This window comes from Caretta caretta, chromosome 4 (assembly GCF_965140235.1).
Source record: "Caretta caretta isolate rCarCar2 chromosome 4, rCarCar1.hap1, whole genome shotgun sequence".
NCBI lineage: Eukaryota > Metazoa > Chordata > Testudines > Cheloniidae > Caretta > Caretta caretta.
Window position 1 is genome coordinate 61,933,629 of NC_134209.1, and position 18,210 is coordinate 61,951,838.

At 43.9% G+C, this 18,210-nt stretch overlaps 1 protein-coding gene across 5 annotated transcripts in view; it reads right to left on the bottom strand.

Moving 5' to 3' along the window:
* The window catches only part of MAML3 (mastermind like transcriptional coactivator 3), a 391,103-nt gene that overhangs the window by 88,085 nt on the left and 284,808 nt on the right, over positions 1-18,210 (bottom strand). The window lies entirely within an intron of this gene.

Here is an 18,210-nt window from a genome sequence, read left to right on the forward strand (position 1 = left end):
GCAGAAGCCATCATCAGCATGGACTCATGTCCCCTGGAATGGTGGTCGAAGCATAAAGGGACATGTGACTCTTTAGCGTATCTGGCATGTAAATATCTTCCGATGCCGGCTACAAAAGTGCCATGAACATGCCTGTTCTCACTTTCAGGTGACACTGTAAACAAGAAGTGGGCAGCATTATTTCCTGCAAATGTAAACAAACTATTTTTTCTGAGCGATTGGCTGACCAAGAAGTAGGACTGAGTGGACTTGCAGACTCTAAAATTTTACATTATTTTATTTTTGAATGCAGGTGTTTTGTACATAATTCTACATTTGTAAATTCAACTTTCACGATAAAGAGATTGCACTACAGTACTTGTATTAGGTGAATTGAAAAATACTATTTCTTTTGTTTTTTTTACAGTGCTAATACTTATAATAAAGTATACATAAATAAAATATATAAGTGAGCACTTTATATTCTGTGTTGTAATTGAAATCAATATATTTTAAAATTTAGAAAACATCCAAAATATTTAAATAAATGGTATTCTATTATTGTTTAACAGTGCAATTAATTGCGTGATGAATCGCGATTAATTTTCTTTTATCGCTTGACAGCCCGACTTTTCATAGATTTTAAGGTCAAAATGAACCATTATAATTATCTAGTCTGACCTCCTACACAACACAGGCCAAAAAATCAGGCCCAAAACTTCTTGATGAGTTTGAGTATATCATTTAGAAAGACATCAGGAGTCTTGATCTAGAGAGTTTGAGTGATGAAGACTCCACCATTTTCCACCAGCTCTCGCTGGTGGTAACAATGTTATTACCCTCTGATGGCTATTGAAAGGCCTCTGGGAAATTAAATGGTCTCACACTAACTCACATTGGATGTATCTATATCACAAATCCCACTGCATTGACAGACAGTCCTGCTGGCAGTCCCAGCAAGAGAGGTTTTCTGTCTCGGCAGAAAGGAGGGGGGTCTCTGCAGGTCAGGGTTGGAATGCCCTTGTGGGGAAGCTGCTTAGGGCAGTTTGGAGGAAGTTTGCACTACTTCTGTCTATGCTGGCACCTAGTCTGTGGATAAACAGAGTACTTCATTTTCCAGGGGATCAGGACTCTTTTCACCAGCACTAGATTCACATGCACAGAAGAACAGATTAACAGAAAAAGGAGCTCAGACTATGTAATTCTCCAAAGATCTTATTGGAAGGATTTGTAACAAATTAATACTCAACAGCAGCCATACAACTGTTTCTAACCTTTCTGAGTAACTGTGATTTACTTGAGTAATACTTAGGTGTAACACCCAGCAATCTCAATTACCCCTTCCCCTTCTCCTTCTCCTGTGAACTTCCTCCTCCCTGCACCTTAATGGTGAACTCAGCCTGAGCCTAGTCTCTCACATAGGCATTGGGTCCATCCCTTTTCATCTCATAACATACCATACCTTGGCCTACTCTCCTCTGGTGCACAGTTTCAGGGTGGGTTACAGCATACACCACGGGTAGGTAATAGGTGGACCACAGGCTAAATCCAGACTGCCAGATGCTTTTGAACAGACCCCAAAATATTTTTATTATTGGTTTTTTTATTATTTTCTCTGGAGTCTGGACCTTGACTATACTTTGACCAAAAAATTTGGACCTCGACAAAAAATAATTTACTACCCCTGGCATACACAATATAATGGGAACTAGAAACAGCACATCAGACCCCAGCAAAGAGGCTAGATCCTGAGTTCATCCTGATCTCAAAAGGTTAAAAATAAATTGTGCCCCTCCTCACCCCCTTTTTTTCTTCCTCACCTTGTATATTGAAGGCCTCAATGGATTTTTCCTGTCTAGCCTAGAATTCTATGATGACTGGGGAAGTAGAAAAATGGTGATATCAAAAGACCCGAGAGTGAAAGTTGCAGAAATGAGAGGGGAAGGGATTTTTAGTCAGCCTGTTTAAAATGCCTGCTTTTTTCTTTTAATTTAAATTTCTTTTGTTAACACCTATTAAAATTCATTGATGCATGAGAATTTTGGAGAAAGGACATCTTAGTCACAGATGCAACACTCCCAACCCTTTAATTAAGGTGCAAGCACTCTCTGCGCACACCACGAGACCCCCAGGAGCCACTCAGCCAAAGGCTTGGAGGACCAGATTTGACATTCCCGATATTTATAAGGTAAAAAACCCAAACAACCGCCTTTCCTCTTGTCAGCGTCTGCCCCCTCCCCTCACCGCCCCTTTGTGAAGGGAAAGGGGTACTTCTAAAGCTATCTTTCCAAATCATAAAGATGTAAAACAACCTGCAGAGGATTTTTTAAATTTGGGTCTGTGCCGTTTTTTTAGTAGTAGAAGGGAGCACCAGCTGAATGAAGGACGAACACGTAAGCACCAGCAGCAAAAACTGTAAGGACTAGTATTAATAAAAGAATCAGAATACAGATCAGCAGCTGGGAAGTGGGAACCACTGACATACAGGTTGAGAATGGTCTCTTATGTGCAAGACAGATGCCCATAATCGCTAAGCTTCACATTTCTCTCTCCCATAGTGCTCCTAAAATAACACTCATCCCCCATGTAACCCAGACTACATGTGTTAATTTACATCACAGTGGGAGGAGAGCAGAACAATTGTTGCTTGTTCATCCCTTATTACTTGGTAAACAAAAGGCCAGGTTAACCAGAGCAGCTTGAATGAAGGAGGGGAGTAATCATTTTAATTTTAAATAAAGAAGGATTTTTTTGTTTCTTTGTTTTTGGGCATCTGAAGGTACAAACAAACATTCAGGGCTGGTCAACACCTCAATTATGGATTTATTGATTTCTAACCCAATATAGCTAAATCAGTACAAAACCCAGGTGTGGACCAGGGCTCAGACAGATGGGGGGTAGGTTCAAAAGAATCCATTTTAAAACCACATGAGGAATACGGAACATTCTTAGAAAAGGAGATATTTGCCCAATCTATTGTGTTAGAATTCTTTGAAATAGACAAATTAAGTGTGTGTGTGTCCAACTGTGTGCACTGGTGCAAATTAGGTAGTTAGATGGCTACCCAATCTCTACTAGGGGCAACTTGTGCTTGCAAAACCTGATTTGCATCTGCAACCATGTGGTAAGAAGAGATGCATATACTTACATTTATGCCCACAACTGGGTCATCTCTACAGCTGGATTGCTTTGCTGCTGTAGCTGTATTAGTATAGTACACTGGCAATGTGTTCCTAGCGTGGACACAGTTTTGCTGGCATAACCGCATTTACACTAGGGGATTTTGCCAGCATAGCTATGTTAGTCAGGGATCACATCTCTTCACACCCCTCACCGACCTAACTATGCTGGCAGAAATCTTTAGTGTTCACCTGCCCTGGCCTTGAATTGGGAGCACCAAATGCACCCACCACCATCATTACCCTTTTGGAAATATGGACAAGGTGTAAACCTTTCATTTGAGGCTCTCAAAGTGTTTAATGTTATTTAATGAAACCTCACATCTTTGGGGAGCTAGGAGTTAAGAATTATGATAATTTCTCTTTTACAGATGGGCAAGCAGAGGCACAGAGCAGTCCCACAGTAAGTCTGTAGCAGTGACTGGAACAGAATTCAGGAGCCCGAACTCCCCCAACCACCTTGGCAATAGTGATCACTCAACTTGGTGTTTCAGGTATCCAAACCATGAGACCAGATCACTAAAGTGTTCCCTGGCAGTACAAAAATTTAAGCCCCTGGGTGAGGCTGACATACAATAGTTTAAACTGCCACTTCCTGGAGGCCAAGTGAATATGCAGCTGGACTTTTAGTCTGCTGGCTCTGAGTCATTCAGCAAGTACCTTGGTCCCAATACACCAGCCCTTAGGACTGGTCACAATTAGCAATGCTTGCTTGGGAGAGACCCAACTCATTAGCTAGCATAGAAAGTTAATCACCTGTCCACCCTTACAAAAGTGACAGTCCCTTCAGGAGCCAGGGTCGGTATCTGAAATCACTCAAGGGACAATGTCTGTTCTCTAAATGGTGCCCTATGAATAAATCAATCTCCAAATCCCCCGGCTTCTAAACCTTTATCATTATAAACACTCAGAGAGGATATACATTTAAAGAACCCTTCTTCCACTGAACCCCATGTTTCAAATGGGTTGTTCTCTCCCATCATTGCTGTTAACCCCTCCGCACTCAGGTAATCTTGTTCAGCTGCACAGAGTGCATTTTGTTGTTCCCACAGTAGGTTTGTTGAAATAAATATGGAAATAAGGCTGAGCAAGCCAGCCAAGCCAGCCAGACTGAAATAAATTCATCACTCACGGGCTCTCAAGGGAAGAAAACTGTGCATTTTTTCTAAATGATTATTTCTGAAGCACTGAAGGAATGGCTATATCACTAATGAGGCCAGTGCTCCATGACTGCTGATTATAAATGACCTAAAAAGAGACAAGGGGATGGCGCATGTGTGTATAGGGGGAGGGAGAAAGAGATGAATTGTTCTTTAGGATCTAGAATCATCTCCCTTGGCTCCTCAAAAGTACGAGAGCATTTGTAGTTCACCACAAACACAGAACATGGCATATTTACAGAGCCACATGATGAAGTCTGAGCCAGGGGGCTGCACTATTCTAAATGTGTAAAAGCATCACCACCACATGCCCCCTCCTCTCCAGATCAGTCACTACGTACAAGCTGCAACAAATATTAAAAAGAAAAAATCACTATGTTTGCCTGTGGTAGGTCTGAATTACAGCACTGAAGGTTGCACGTGATGCAGCTGGATTCCAGGATGAGGGTGGAGGCAACAGCCATGAATAAGACTCACTTGTGTCTTCCTTCACTCACTAATTCCCATGGAAACAGAAACTCACTGCAAATGACTAAAATCCACTTGCAAAGCCTTACTCACATGTTTTGCTCACTCCAGGTTGAGGCTGTGCTGATTACAGATCCATTATGCATGCAGCTCTCCTGCACACAGCCAAGTTTTGAACAGAATGACCACGTGGAGAGGATTTGGGAACGGAAGCAAAAAGCGGCAACAAAAGGCAGCTTGAAGTTAAAAAGTAATAAAGTGACTCCAATCAAAAAGCTGCAGCTTTCAGATTCTTACTGAACCAGATTATTTAGATCACATGATATGTACACGTAACAGTGACAGGAAGAAAAGGCTTGGCAAAGGAGATACCTCTCAACACACAAAATGACCTGTTACCCAAATGTGAGGTCACCAAGAAGAGGGTTTTTTGTTTTTTTAAATGGGTTTATTATTTTATACCCCTGAATTACCCAGCATAGTCTTAAAGAACGGAGAGATCTGAAGGTGAGCTCCGGCAGAAGCTCAGACAAAGGAGCCTTGACAGATACGAGATGGATTATAGTGATGAACCAGTGCCAGAGGTTCCCTAACACATACTGAAGACCATCCCCTATCTCTGCCCTTTTGCAGTTAGCAATGTCCTCTCAAGACAACCTGATGGGGCTTGGGAGTTGCAGCTTCTGTCCTGTCAAAACAGTTCCACTTGCAAACTGATTTATTGTACAAAATAATACGTACTAATAGCCAAGGCTCATGCTAGGGCTCCTAATGCAACTTACACTCTCTGGTTCAGCTTATCAGATCAGCTGCTCGCATAAAGGTTATTATAATCTCAATGGTGGGTTCTGGAAGATTTTTATCCCCTTGATAGAGAGACCATTGCTTGGGAGCCTAGCACTCATATCATTATTCCCCTTAACACAAAAGAAGGTTTAAGGCACAGTAGCATCAAAGGTTACACTTGAGATGGCTTATGGTAAGTGATGACCACAAAAGAAAAAAATAAAAAGAAAGTTTAGCTAGGTTTTTTTCCCTTTTCCAGTTCATGTCATAATCCCTTACAGAAAATTTGTATAGTTCAACAGAGAACAACAATATTTTTATGAAATTTATAAGCCATATGACAGAATTCTATAGCAAGGAAATAATTCTGTTAGTCTCTGTAGAGTGATTCAGAAATCCTACAGAAATGTATAGTTGTCTATTAAATTCCACAGGTTTCAAATGTATTGGTTTAACTCTTGTTAAATTCTCTAGGACTAGATAATTGCAAGACATTAACCTATTCACTGCTGTCAGGTGCCTTGAGAGCTGTTTTCTCAGGACTATTCATAGCAGATAATGTCAGTCAGCTACATTCAACCAACACCATGGGCAAGAGTGGAAACTGTTTGGCCCCAAAAGGGTTAAGGTTCACTCACCTCCCATTACTCCCCCCCATTTCGGCTTACAGCAAAATATGTGCACAAATGAAGCATCTCACTTGCTCACCCAAATGCCTTGATTCATCTCAAACAAAAATAAAACCTGGGGAGACACTGAAAATTGTGCCTTGAGCTATGTTAATTCCCTCCCCCTTCCTTAGAGCAGGGAGCAAAAGAAACCAGACCAGATGCTGTATCAGTATTGTCTCTGAAGTACTCTAATGAATCTGACCCCAGGCTGCTTCTTTAACAGAGTGTAGTGGTGTGTCAATGTAAACAGCTAAAACTAGTGTCATGTCAAGTGGTAACAAGGCCACTGCCGTTTTTACAAGCGCTGTGCACTTAGCAGATAAAAATGAGCACCCTATCGCTGCTCTCCACAAGTCGCAGTTATCAACAGCGGGAAGAAACAATGCCCCATATGATCGGTGTTACTTGGTGCCAGTGATAGGAAGTCAAATTTCTTACAAGCTGTCCATTACTATGATGAAGAGACGAATAACCACCACATATGGTTTTTTATCTTTTGTTGTTGCTGTTGTTCTTGGTCCACTGGCAACTGCTAATAGCTTTCAGTATTCCTTTAAATAAAAGAACTAATTAATCTGCACAATTCCACCCAGGCTAACACACAACTAATTATGTTGGGGAGGGGTTTCAACAAACATACTTATTTGCAGAACGCCAAGTCCAGCACCAGACAAATCTATTTATGCTTTATATCAGCCTGGTATCAAAATACACACTGATCCAGATCACAAAACTTTAGTAGGCAGCACCACTGGCTAGGTTACCCGAGGCACCCAAACAGGGACACAACATGGAAGATGCATATTGTACATAATACATAGCAGTGTCATTGTTAGCCTCACACACATACAGTGCAATGCCATGATATAGTGCTGAAATACTTGTGTAAATAATGTTCCCAGTTCCCTGCTCCAATAACCCCTTTTAGCAGACAGGCGCAACAAACTGGGAAAAAATACGTTAGTACATTTTTGAGGGCAGAAATTCAGTTTGCCCGTTTTTAACAGACAAAAATCACAAAAAACAAATCACAAATTAGAAGTCAGGGTGATGAAATGCCTCTGAGCTGCTGCAAATCAAAAATGACTTTGTTCTTTAAAGGGAAACGTTGGATTAATATCCCTTGAGTACAATCAGCTCCTCCCTAACTAAAAAGCAAAACAAAAAAACTACCAAAAGGAGGCTGCCAGACAACGCTCCAATACCAAATGCTACAGGCCACTTTCCTCAGATCCCACTGAGGAATACACTAAGAAACTGCACCATCTACTCAGGACACTCCCTACACTAACACAGGAACAAATCAACATACCCTTAGAGCCCCGACCGGGGCTATTCTATCTAGTACCCAAGATCCACAAACCCGGAAATCCTGGACGCCCCATCATCTCGGGCATTGGCACTCTTACTGAAGGACTGTCCAGATATGTGGACTCTCTACTCAGACCCTACGCCACCAGCACTCCTAGCTATCTCCGTGACACCACTGATTTCCTGAGAAAACTACAATGCATTGGTGATCTTCCAGAAAACACCATCCTAGCCACCATGGATATAGAGGCTCTCTACACAAACATCTCACACACAGATGGAATACAAGCTGTCAGGAACAGTATCCCTGATGATGCCACAGCACAACTGGTTGTTGAGCTCTGTGACTTTATCCTCACGCACAATTATTTAAAATTTGGTGACAATATATACACCTCCAGACCAGTGGCACCGCTATGGGCACCCGCATGGCCCCACAATATGCCAACATTTTTATGGTTGACCTGGAACAACGCTTCCTCAGCTCTCGTCCACTCACGCCCTTTCTCTACCTATGCTACACTGATGACATCTTTATCATCTGGACCCATGGGAAGGAAACCCTGGAAGAATTCCACCATGATTTCAACAGCTTCCACTCCACCATCAACCTCAGCCTGGACCAATCTACACGGGAGGTCCACTTCCTAGAGACCACAGTGCAAATAACGGTGACGGTCACATTAACACCACCTTATACCGAAAACCCACCGATAGCTGTGCCTACCTTCATGCCTCCAGCTTCCATCCTGGACACACCACACGATCCATTGTCTACAGCCAAGCGCTGAAGTACAACCGCATTTGCTCCAGCTCCTCAGACAGAGACCAACACCTATAAGATCTTCACCAAGCATTCTCAAAACTACGATACCCGCACGAGGAAATAAGGAAACAGATCAACAGAGCCAGATGTGTACCCAGAAGCCTCCTGCTACGAGACAAGCCCAAGAAAGAAACCAACAGAACTCCACTGGCCATCACATACAGTCCTCAGCTAAAACCTCTCCAACGCATCATCAGTGATCTACAACCCATCCTGGACAAGAATCCCTCACTTTCACAGGCCTTGGGAGGCAGGCCAGTCCTCGCCCACAGACAACCTGCCAACCTGAAGCATATTCTCACCAGCAACGACACACCTCACCATAATAGCTCTAACTCAGGAACAATCCATGCAACAAACCTCAATGCCAGCTCTGCCTACGTAGCTACATCAGTGACACCATCACAGGACCTAACCAGATCAGCCACACCATCACCGGTTCATTCACCTGCACGTCCACCAATGTAATATACGCCATCATGTGCCAGCAATGCCCCTCTGCTATGTACATCGGCCAAACTGGACAGTCCCTATGTAAAAGGATAAATGGACACAAATCAGATATTAGGAATGGCAATATACAAAAACCTGTAGGAGAACACTTCAACCTCCCTGGACACACGATAGCAGATTTAAGGGTAGCCATCCTGCAGCAAAAAAACTTCAGGACCAGACTTCAAAGAGAAACTGCTGAGCTTCAGTTCATTTGCAAATTTGGCACCATCAGCTCAGGATTAAACAAAGACTGTGAATGGCTAGCCAACCACAAAAGCAGTTTCTCCTCCCTTGTTGTTCACACCTCAACTGCTAGAAGAGGGCCTCATCCTCCCTGATTGAACTAACCTCGTTATCCCTAGCTATCCTCGTTATCCCTGATTCTTGCTTACATATTTATACCTGTCTCTGGAAATTTCCACTACATGCATCTGACGAAGTGGGTATTTACCCACAAAAGCTTATGCTCCAATATATCTGTTAGTCTGTAAGGTGCCACAGGATTCTTTGCCTCTAAAACAAAAAATGTAACTTTCAAAAGTTTTAGAACTGGCACTCTGCATGAACAGTAACCTTCCAGCTCCTGGAAGGATGTATAGCATAGACACTCAGGGGGAGTTCACCTCTCCATATGCACACACAACTCCCATTAGCATTAATAAGTTACATGCATGCATAAAGAGCAGCATGTACCCCTTTAAGCATGTATGAGTGGCAGTTGCAATGATACAAGAGAACAGAATAGCTTCTCTGGAGCCATTAGTGGTCTGTCTGGAAAAAAAAAAATCTGTATACAAAGATGTGCCCAATTAGATACACAGTAGACCTCTAATCTCAAACCATAAGAGACACCAAGCACAGCTACACACAATAGACAAAGGAACTGCAGCGTCAATAGATTGCCTTTAAAGAAATCCCTAAGTCAATCATTCTCAGATTTTTGTATTGGTGACCCCTTTCACACAGCAAGTGTCTGAGTGAGTCCCCCCTTATAAATTAAAAGAAACCGTTATTTAACACTATTATAAATGCTGGACGCAAAGTGGGGTTTGCAGGTGGAGGCTGACAGCTCATGACCCCCCACATAACAACCCTGCGACCCCCTGAGGGGTTACAAACCCCAGTTTGAGAACCCCTGCCCTAAGTATGATTTTCTATATACAGACTGCATTTGAAAAAAGTTTCTAAAGCCCTTTTATAAAGGCAAAAGCATATAAAATGGTAGTCTGCATCTTAAACCTAAGGTTGTCTTCACTGCAAAAGCAGTGTGTTTTGACACCAGGATAGCTAACTGGAGAGAGCTATCTTGCTGAAAAATCCTAGGGGAGACAAGGCACTGTCATTTTTACCTCAATGGTGGCTAGTCAAGATCTGACCCATTGAGGTACAAACTATCTATGCCCTGTCTCCATTACGATTGTCATGTAAAAACACTCCTTTTTGCAATGAATACAAAAGCTAAGAGTTTTTTCTTTTATAAAATGTGCCATTAAAAGAAGACAAGATGTGCACACAAAACTAAGCAATAGTGAAGTTGCAAAAGAAACCAACAACTGGCATGAAATCAAAAGAAACCGCTGACACGCCTTATCTCCCTTCCCTTGGCCTGCCCCGTATAAATAGTACCGCACAATACTATACTGGAATGGGACAGAACACAACAGCTCAAACAAGTGATGCTGCAGCATTTAGAAGTATTACAGAGGAATATTGTAGGGTTTTGTATTTTTTAATAAGGGTGAGTGTGGCAAAACAAACCAGTTGAGAATCCTGTAATACCAGCCAGAAATGGGGTAAAGTAGGGACAGAATGAATAACCTTGACTTTGAACTTCCTGATTTTGGTTAGTGCCATGTGACAATGGTAAAGAATCACAGAGTTGCTTTCTTCTAACTCTGAATAAAGAACTTTTCCCCCTTATTCTAATACAACCCTCTAAAGCTGCTCTCTCTTTCATTACTGTAGAACTTCTGCCTAGAACTTTCCCTAGCCCCTTCCTGATATAGATTTAAAGAAACATTATATATATCTTCACAGTCAGCCTAATATAGAATCTGATCACTCATTCCCATAGGAAAAGCAATTGGTAGGAAGGATTTCTCCCTAAGGTCTCTGCAGTGTTTTCTCTTGACTTGCCCCCAAAATCATGAGATTTTTTGTTTTGTGCTTTATTTATGATACAATTCAGGGACTCTGTCTATATACAGCCTACGACTTCTGCTGTTTATGAAATTGCTCTATCATGGAATGCCTCAATGTGTAGTGAGTCAACTATCAATTGACAGGGCTGTGTCATGTATCTGCCAGACAAGGGACAATGGTAGGTTGATAAACCTTAATGGAAAAAGAAAAGGAGTACTTGTGGCACCTTAGAGACTAACACATTTATTTGAGCATAAGCTTTCGTGAGCTACAGCTCACTTCATCTGATGCATTCAGTGATGAAGTGAGCTGTAGCTCACAAAAGCTTATGCTCAAATAAATTTGTTAGTCTCTCAGGTGCCATAAGTACTCCTTTTCTTTTTGCAAATACAGAATAACATGGCTGCTACTCCTAAACCTTAATGGTCACCTATTCTCGTGGAAATCTCTTGGGACAATGGGTTGGCCGAAGGTAAGAGAACGAGTTCCTCCAACTTCTCTACAGGGAGTGGGGAAGTGGAGAAAGGAGAATTCCCAAACAGGACAAATGGATAGATGTGACAAAGCAGGGGCTTTAAAAAGTCTCATGGAGGGGAACAAAAGCTCAGGCTGTTGGAGGGAGGAGCAGGAGAGAGGGGGCAGCTTTCATAACAGAGGAGACCTTGTTTAACAGTGGCACCAGCTCAGGTCAAAAGAAGCTGACGTGGAGCTTAAAGAGAGAGAGAGAGAGTGTGTGTGTGTCCATGATAGGGAGGAGAAGCCATGAGCTTCAGGAGAAGGATCCTGGATACCCAGAGGACTCTGTCCTAAGCCCAGAGAATACTCCAGAGTGGTGAGGAAACTGAGGTGGGGAATTGTGTACAGGTAATTTTGTCTAAATCTGCATATCTTCTGTGCTAAATAAAGAATAATTTTGTTCAGAAACCCTTAAAAAGTCTGTGTCTGTTTACTTTACCTACCACATACCCAGGAAGAGATTAACATACATTTAGAGTTCCCACAAGACTGGAGCTCTGGGATGGGGTGTACTTAGCTTACTAAGAAGCTTGTCTAGTCAGCACTGGTCCTAGGGGCAGCTGGGCTGTGTTGCCTCATTTCAGCGAAGGGGTAACAGACAGAGTGCCTGTGTCTAGGAAATGTGCCAGTCAGGCTCAGGGAAGAAACAGTACTGGAGCCTAGAGAAACCCACGGAAACTTAAGAACACATGGTCCTAGTATGGTGTGACACAGACAGCACCCAAGTGAATGCTGAGCAGAAAAAGCTCTACCAGGACTGGGTGTGACAATTTGCCTTCTTGATTTGAACCTTTCAGTTTTGGGTTTTCAAGCTCTCCTCCACTAGCATCAGGGCTAGAGACTCTTTTCAAATGAAAACTGAGATTCTCATATGACCACATGACTCCAGGAGCTAGGGCTTTACACAAGACCCCAACATCATGACATTCAGGATAAAATTGTGAGAGCTTATAACACTGGTTGTCTGCTGCGGCATAGACTGTGGGGCCCACCCTGTGCCCCTGCAGATCCTGAGATGCCCATTGATGTAGGGATATCAGCAGGAGGCCAGGGCTAAGGCCCCTTGCCTCCACGGTTTGGCTCTGTTTCCTTGGCAACACCTTCCCCTACAATGAAGTCATGCTGCCAGGGCTCCTGCAGCCAATGGCTCCTCCTGGAAAAAAGGAAGTAAATAGAGGGTAATATAGGCTGTATTACACCTCTGTCCTTAGCTGCGGTGGGCTGGTGGCAAGATGATGCACATCCCTTCCAGCCCTTCTCCTGGTCTATCCCACAGCCCATTCACTCCATGCTCTCTTCCTCCTTTGCAGAACCTGGCAGGCTCACGGGGACGATACCACACATAGGTGACTAAGCACTCCTTCCAAGCAGGAAAGAGGAGGTTGTGTGTGGAGGTGCCTCTCTGTGTGTATGGATCTAGGAACCATGCCAGGGCCCACCACTTTTTTTTAAGTGGCCTGTGAAACATCTTTCTGCAGTGATATATGCTGAATGTTCCCATTAATTAGGTTAGGAGCGCATTCAGTGGGCACAGACAGATGGCTCTGAAATCACACCAATGCAGTGATTATTTACATAGTGATAGCACACACAGCATGGTAGGTGCTTGGCCCCAGAATTCAGCATTGTGGGATGGCAAAGCTACCCAGGAAGACCCTGTAGTCTAGCATGGTGTTCTCCCATACATAGCACGTGAGAAGTGGTGGAGCGGGCTTCACTCAGGGGCCAAGAGGCCTAGTGGCCAGGTTGTGACCAAACTGTCTGTCTGAGTCTTGGGATGGCTCTTCCAGGCAACCCAGGGGGCCCAGCAGCCAAATCACAGTTTGTGTCCCACCTCCCCCTCCCACTGGAGCCCTCTGGGATCTCTCTGGTGGCTGGAAAAGGAGGAAAGAAGAGAGGAACCAGGACCCTCCCTCTCCACCAAGTCCTGGTCCAGGGCCTAAGGGCAGAGAGCAAGGGGTAGCTCAGTTCCTTCTGGCTACTACTCCAGACCAGCCTCCACTGAGCTGCTTCCTACCTTCCCTGTTTTCCCTTTGGCTTGGGGCATGGACCCAGCCTTCTGCTTGCAGTCTCTGCCATTCAAAGCATCAGCTGGTGGGGAGGAGAGTCTTCCCAGCTCATTTTCAGAGTCCTGTTGCTCCCATGCTCAGGGAGAAGGAAGGAACAGGAGAGGGGTCAGGCTCCCAGCCGAGCCTTACTGTCAGTCCCAGTCCTTCCCCTGTAGATCAGTGGTTCTCAAAGCCGGTCCGCCGCTTGTTCAGGCAAAGCCCCTGGCGGGCCGAACCAGTTTGTTTACCTGCCGCGTCCGCCAGTTCGGCCGATCGCAGCCCCCACTGGCTGCGGTTTGCCGCTCCAGGCCAATGGGGGCTGCGGGAAGGGCAGCCAGCACTTCCCTTGGCCCATGCCGCTTCCCACAGCCCCCATTGGCCTGGAGCGGCGAACCGCAGCCAGTGGGAGCCACGATTGGCGGAACCTGCAGACGCAGCAGGTAAACAAACCGGTCTGGCCTGCCAGGGGCTTTCCCTGAACAAGCGGCGGACCGGCTTTGAGAACCATTGCTGTAGATCACTCTGTCTCAGTGGCTACAGCCTATCTGCCTTCTTGGAGCCTCCTTCATTCTCCCCTGGGCTGGGCTGGGACACCCTTTTAAGCAAGGGGAGGTGCCTTCTTGGCCCAACACTGATCCACCACTCCTAAGTGTGGAAGTTTACACTCCATCAGACATAGTTTAACTCTACATAGTGGAATCTTAAAGGATTTTAATTTAACCATAATTTTATATCCCAAATGGGTCCTGAAATGGGTAATACATTATCATATCAGCTAATTAAGAAATCAGTTGTCCTTCATGACTGCCTGCATTTATCTGAACCACAAGTGATATCCTGCATGAGGCTAGAGTAGACAATCAGTATATGCCATACTACATACTGCAACATGGGTAACTGATATAAAATGAGATTAGTGATGGCCTGAGACACAACAATTTAGAACAGATTCCAGATTTTGAATACTGCAAAATTCAGGAGTATTTGGATCCAGGGCTATGATTCTGTGCAATGTGGGCTAGCAGACAGCTGTGGAATTTGGAAGGGGATTCTGAAACGCCCCTTAGCTCCAGTACAAAGCTTCCGGGTGTTCAGATCAGGATTTTGGCAGTGTCCTATTTTTAATTCATGCACAGGAAGACAGAGGTCAGAGGAAGAGTAAAGACACATAATCTAATTTTCATTTCACCCATTAACCATGCATGATTCCAAATAGCCATTTAAGAAGGTGGTATTCTAAAGAGATCTCTGCACAGACAGGGAAAAATTCTGTGTTGTTCTTTTGGTTTGAGTGCGTCTCCTAGTAGCCCCCTCCCCACATACACCACCTGCATACATGTGCCCTGGGAATAACTACATTCCATTGCTGCTTTCCCAAATCCTTTTGTTAAATCTGCAATGGTTGGGTGCACATCTAGTATCATCCCTCACAATTCAAGCAGAAAAGAGCAGCTCTGCAATTTTAATCCCACCTGATCATGAAGTTCTGAGTAAGGGCACAATTGCCAATATTACAGCTTCACAAATAGGGACACAGACCTTGGGCGAGAGAAATTCACTGTGTCTGGAGGAATACAAATTAAAGACACCCTTCTCCACACTTCCGCTGCAACCTGTCAGTCTCCCAGTGCCCTCCTCGGAAACCCCTCTCTTCGTCCTTAATGTGAGCAGACTTAAAATGAAAAATAGGAGCATCTGTCCCAGGGGAGCTGGGTCAAGAAGGCTTTTGACATCTGTGGGTATGGGAAGGAAGGGTGCCCACTCACTCACTCCCTCCTCCCTGGCCAGCGTTAACTAACACACTAGTAGCCACTGAAGCCTTGTCTACACTATGGCTCCTACTGGTGCTACTACCAGTGCAGCTGAACTGGTTGTAACACCCCTGGGAATTCTTTGCTAAAATGCCCTAGTGTAATCTCAGCCAAAAAGTCTCTCTGTAAGGGTTAAGAATGGTCTAAATGAGGTGGACTGAGGACCAGGGCAATGAGCAGCGCAAAAAAACTGGTCAGGGGCAATGAGTAGTGTGGAGTAAATATGTTGCCTCTTCATGTCTCACAGCTATTTAATGGGAGTAGATGTCACTTCCACTCCTACCAAGGACTGGTAAGTGATAAGTAAGGGCTTAAAGGAGCATCCTGAGGGGTGTAGGAGGAAATGCTCTGCAAATTTTTTTTCACCCTCTTTCATTCCTCCCCCAGGAATATCATCACAGACACTAAAGGCCACATTTTCAAAAGAGCTTTCTGATTTGGGTGCATCAATTTTTGGTGCCACTTAAAGATACCCAAAACAAAAGTAACAACCACTTTTCATAATTCTGGCTTAATTTCAGTCCGAAGAGAAAAGGTTAGGAGTTTCTGCACTGTCAGTGGTGCTCTGTCTATTGTTTAAAAGAGGCAGCAGCTGAGAAAGAAGATGAAACTCACCCTTCCCCCCCGCACCCCCAGAGCTAAGCAAAATGTCTCTACAACATGTTAAGCGCCTGGAAGCCATACTGGTTCAAACTGGCTGCTGGGAGGCATGAAGGGAATCACCTTGTGCTGGAGTTGGACCAGGAGATGAATATATAGCAAAGTATTTACTGAGAATTGATTGCAGCTGTGCAGTAAAGGAGCAACCCCATCAATTTGTTCCCATAAGGCTGCTGGTAGTCACAGGACTGAGTTGTCACAGCCACAGATTGTGAAACCTTCTGCTAGTTATATCTGAGTAGATTTATTCAATTTAGTCACTGAATATAACATATTCCCAAAGGGTTTAGAATCTGGATAAAGTTGTTCCTAGTTTAGATACTGAAATCTTAGTGTAGAACCTTTTCATATTAGTTAAATCTTGTTCATCTGTTTAGGACACTACAGAAGGCTGTATGATAGTTTTGCTGCTTCAGTCCAACATTCTGAGAGAAAGAGAAATTTTTAATTTCTAATTTTATAAGTGACCTAATTGAACACTGTGACTATGTGAGGTTTCATCTGTGCATATTACCATTCCACACCACTGCAGATCAAATGCTGTTGTAAAAACTGTGTCACTGGGAACATGGGCTGGATTTGGTATATTATCTCTCAGGATCAACCCCCCCAAAATATTAAGAGAGACTAAAGCATAAGCGCAGTTCTCAGATACCTCCCCCCTGCCCCGACTGAAAATGTTAAAATATTTGGTTGGTATAATAGGAAAATTATCACAGGGGAATATACTAGAGTAAATAATACAATATAACGTACAATGGTCGCAGGCAAGTTATAGTATAGTATAGCTGACGATATTAGATTCTTCTAACATGGTTTATTCTGCTGCTTTTCCTGTCCATTTGAAGAACCTGGATACAGTTTTCAGCCTTATTTGCTCATTGCTGATTCAGTATTATTTAACTGTGCCCCTTTGTTTTCTGTATAACCAATTGGATTAACGGTCTCCTGGCAAATGTCATTGTCTCTTATGAGTACCTATGGATGAGTGCATCTAGGATCATAGTAGTTAGACAGGGCTCAAAAAATCCAACTTACCCCGGGCGAGTAGAAATCTTTTCTGGATCACTACCATCAACTTCTGCAGAATCTAAACTTCCTTTAAAATAAAAGTAATAATGGGCCAGATTCAGTGGTGTAACACGCATTTACAACAGCTGAGAATCTGGTCCTAAGTCTCTAAAGGTATGTCTACACTGCAATAAAACCCCTGCGGCTGGCTTGGGTCAGCAGACTTGGGCTCATGGTCTTGCACTCTAGGGCTATAAAACTGCAGTACAGATGTTCGGGCTCGGGTGTCAGCTAACACGGGCCAGCCGTGGGTGTTTTATTGCAATGTACACATGCCCAAACGCTCATGGCTGTGAAGAAAGCCTTCCAAAAATGAACCAAGTGTAAATTGATTATGTGATGTCATCCAAAGTCTTCACTGGAACTGCTTCAGCGTGCTGACTTTGTGGAGGGCCCAGTTACCACCAGTGTTAGGTCTCCGGGGAGGAGGGGCTCCAGCTGCTGCTGTTAGGAGTAGGTTGCCCTGGGGGTGGCCATGTTGGATAAGGGGCTGCTCTGGAGTAAGGGCCATTAGGGGAAGTACCACCACACAGGGCCCAACTACTCCAGCAAAGCGCTCTCCCTGTGCGTATAGGGCCCTGGGCAACATGATACTGCTGCTCCACTAGAAAGCTCTGTGTCCACCACAGAGTTCAGCCAGTGGTTTTCAGGACCAAGAGGTGGGAATAACTGACCAGTGGGAGACTAGGTAGGAGGCAGTATGACTCAAGGCACTGGCATATTTCGGTCCGGTAAGTAGGGATAGTCCTTGCACTAGTAGGTGTTGGGCATATTTTTCAAGCTGTGGTGGCTACTAATGGAAATGACATTACATTTTTGAATTCACACTCTGGTAATCATGCCTATGTTCTCCTATAGATTAGATATTAAAGTGAAACCAAAGACCTAGAAGATCAATATAATGGTACAGAAAACATTTCAAGCCACAAATGAAATCTCTACTATACCTATGAGATAGCCCTGTGCATCTCTAGCAACATTTCCTATAACTCAAAGTCCCTGGAATACACCAACACCTTGCAACATGTGACACTGGTCAGTTTTAATCCCCTGATCCTGCAACAATTTATGCACACGCTTAACTCTG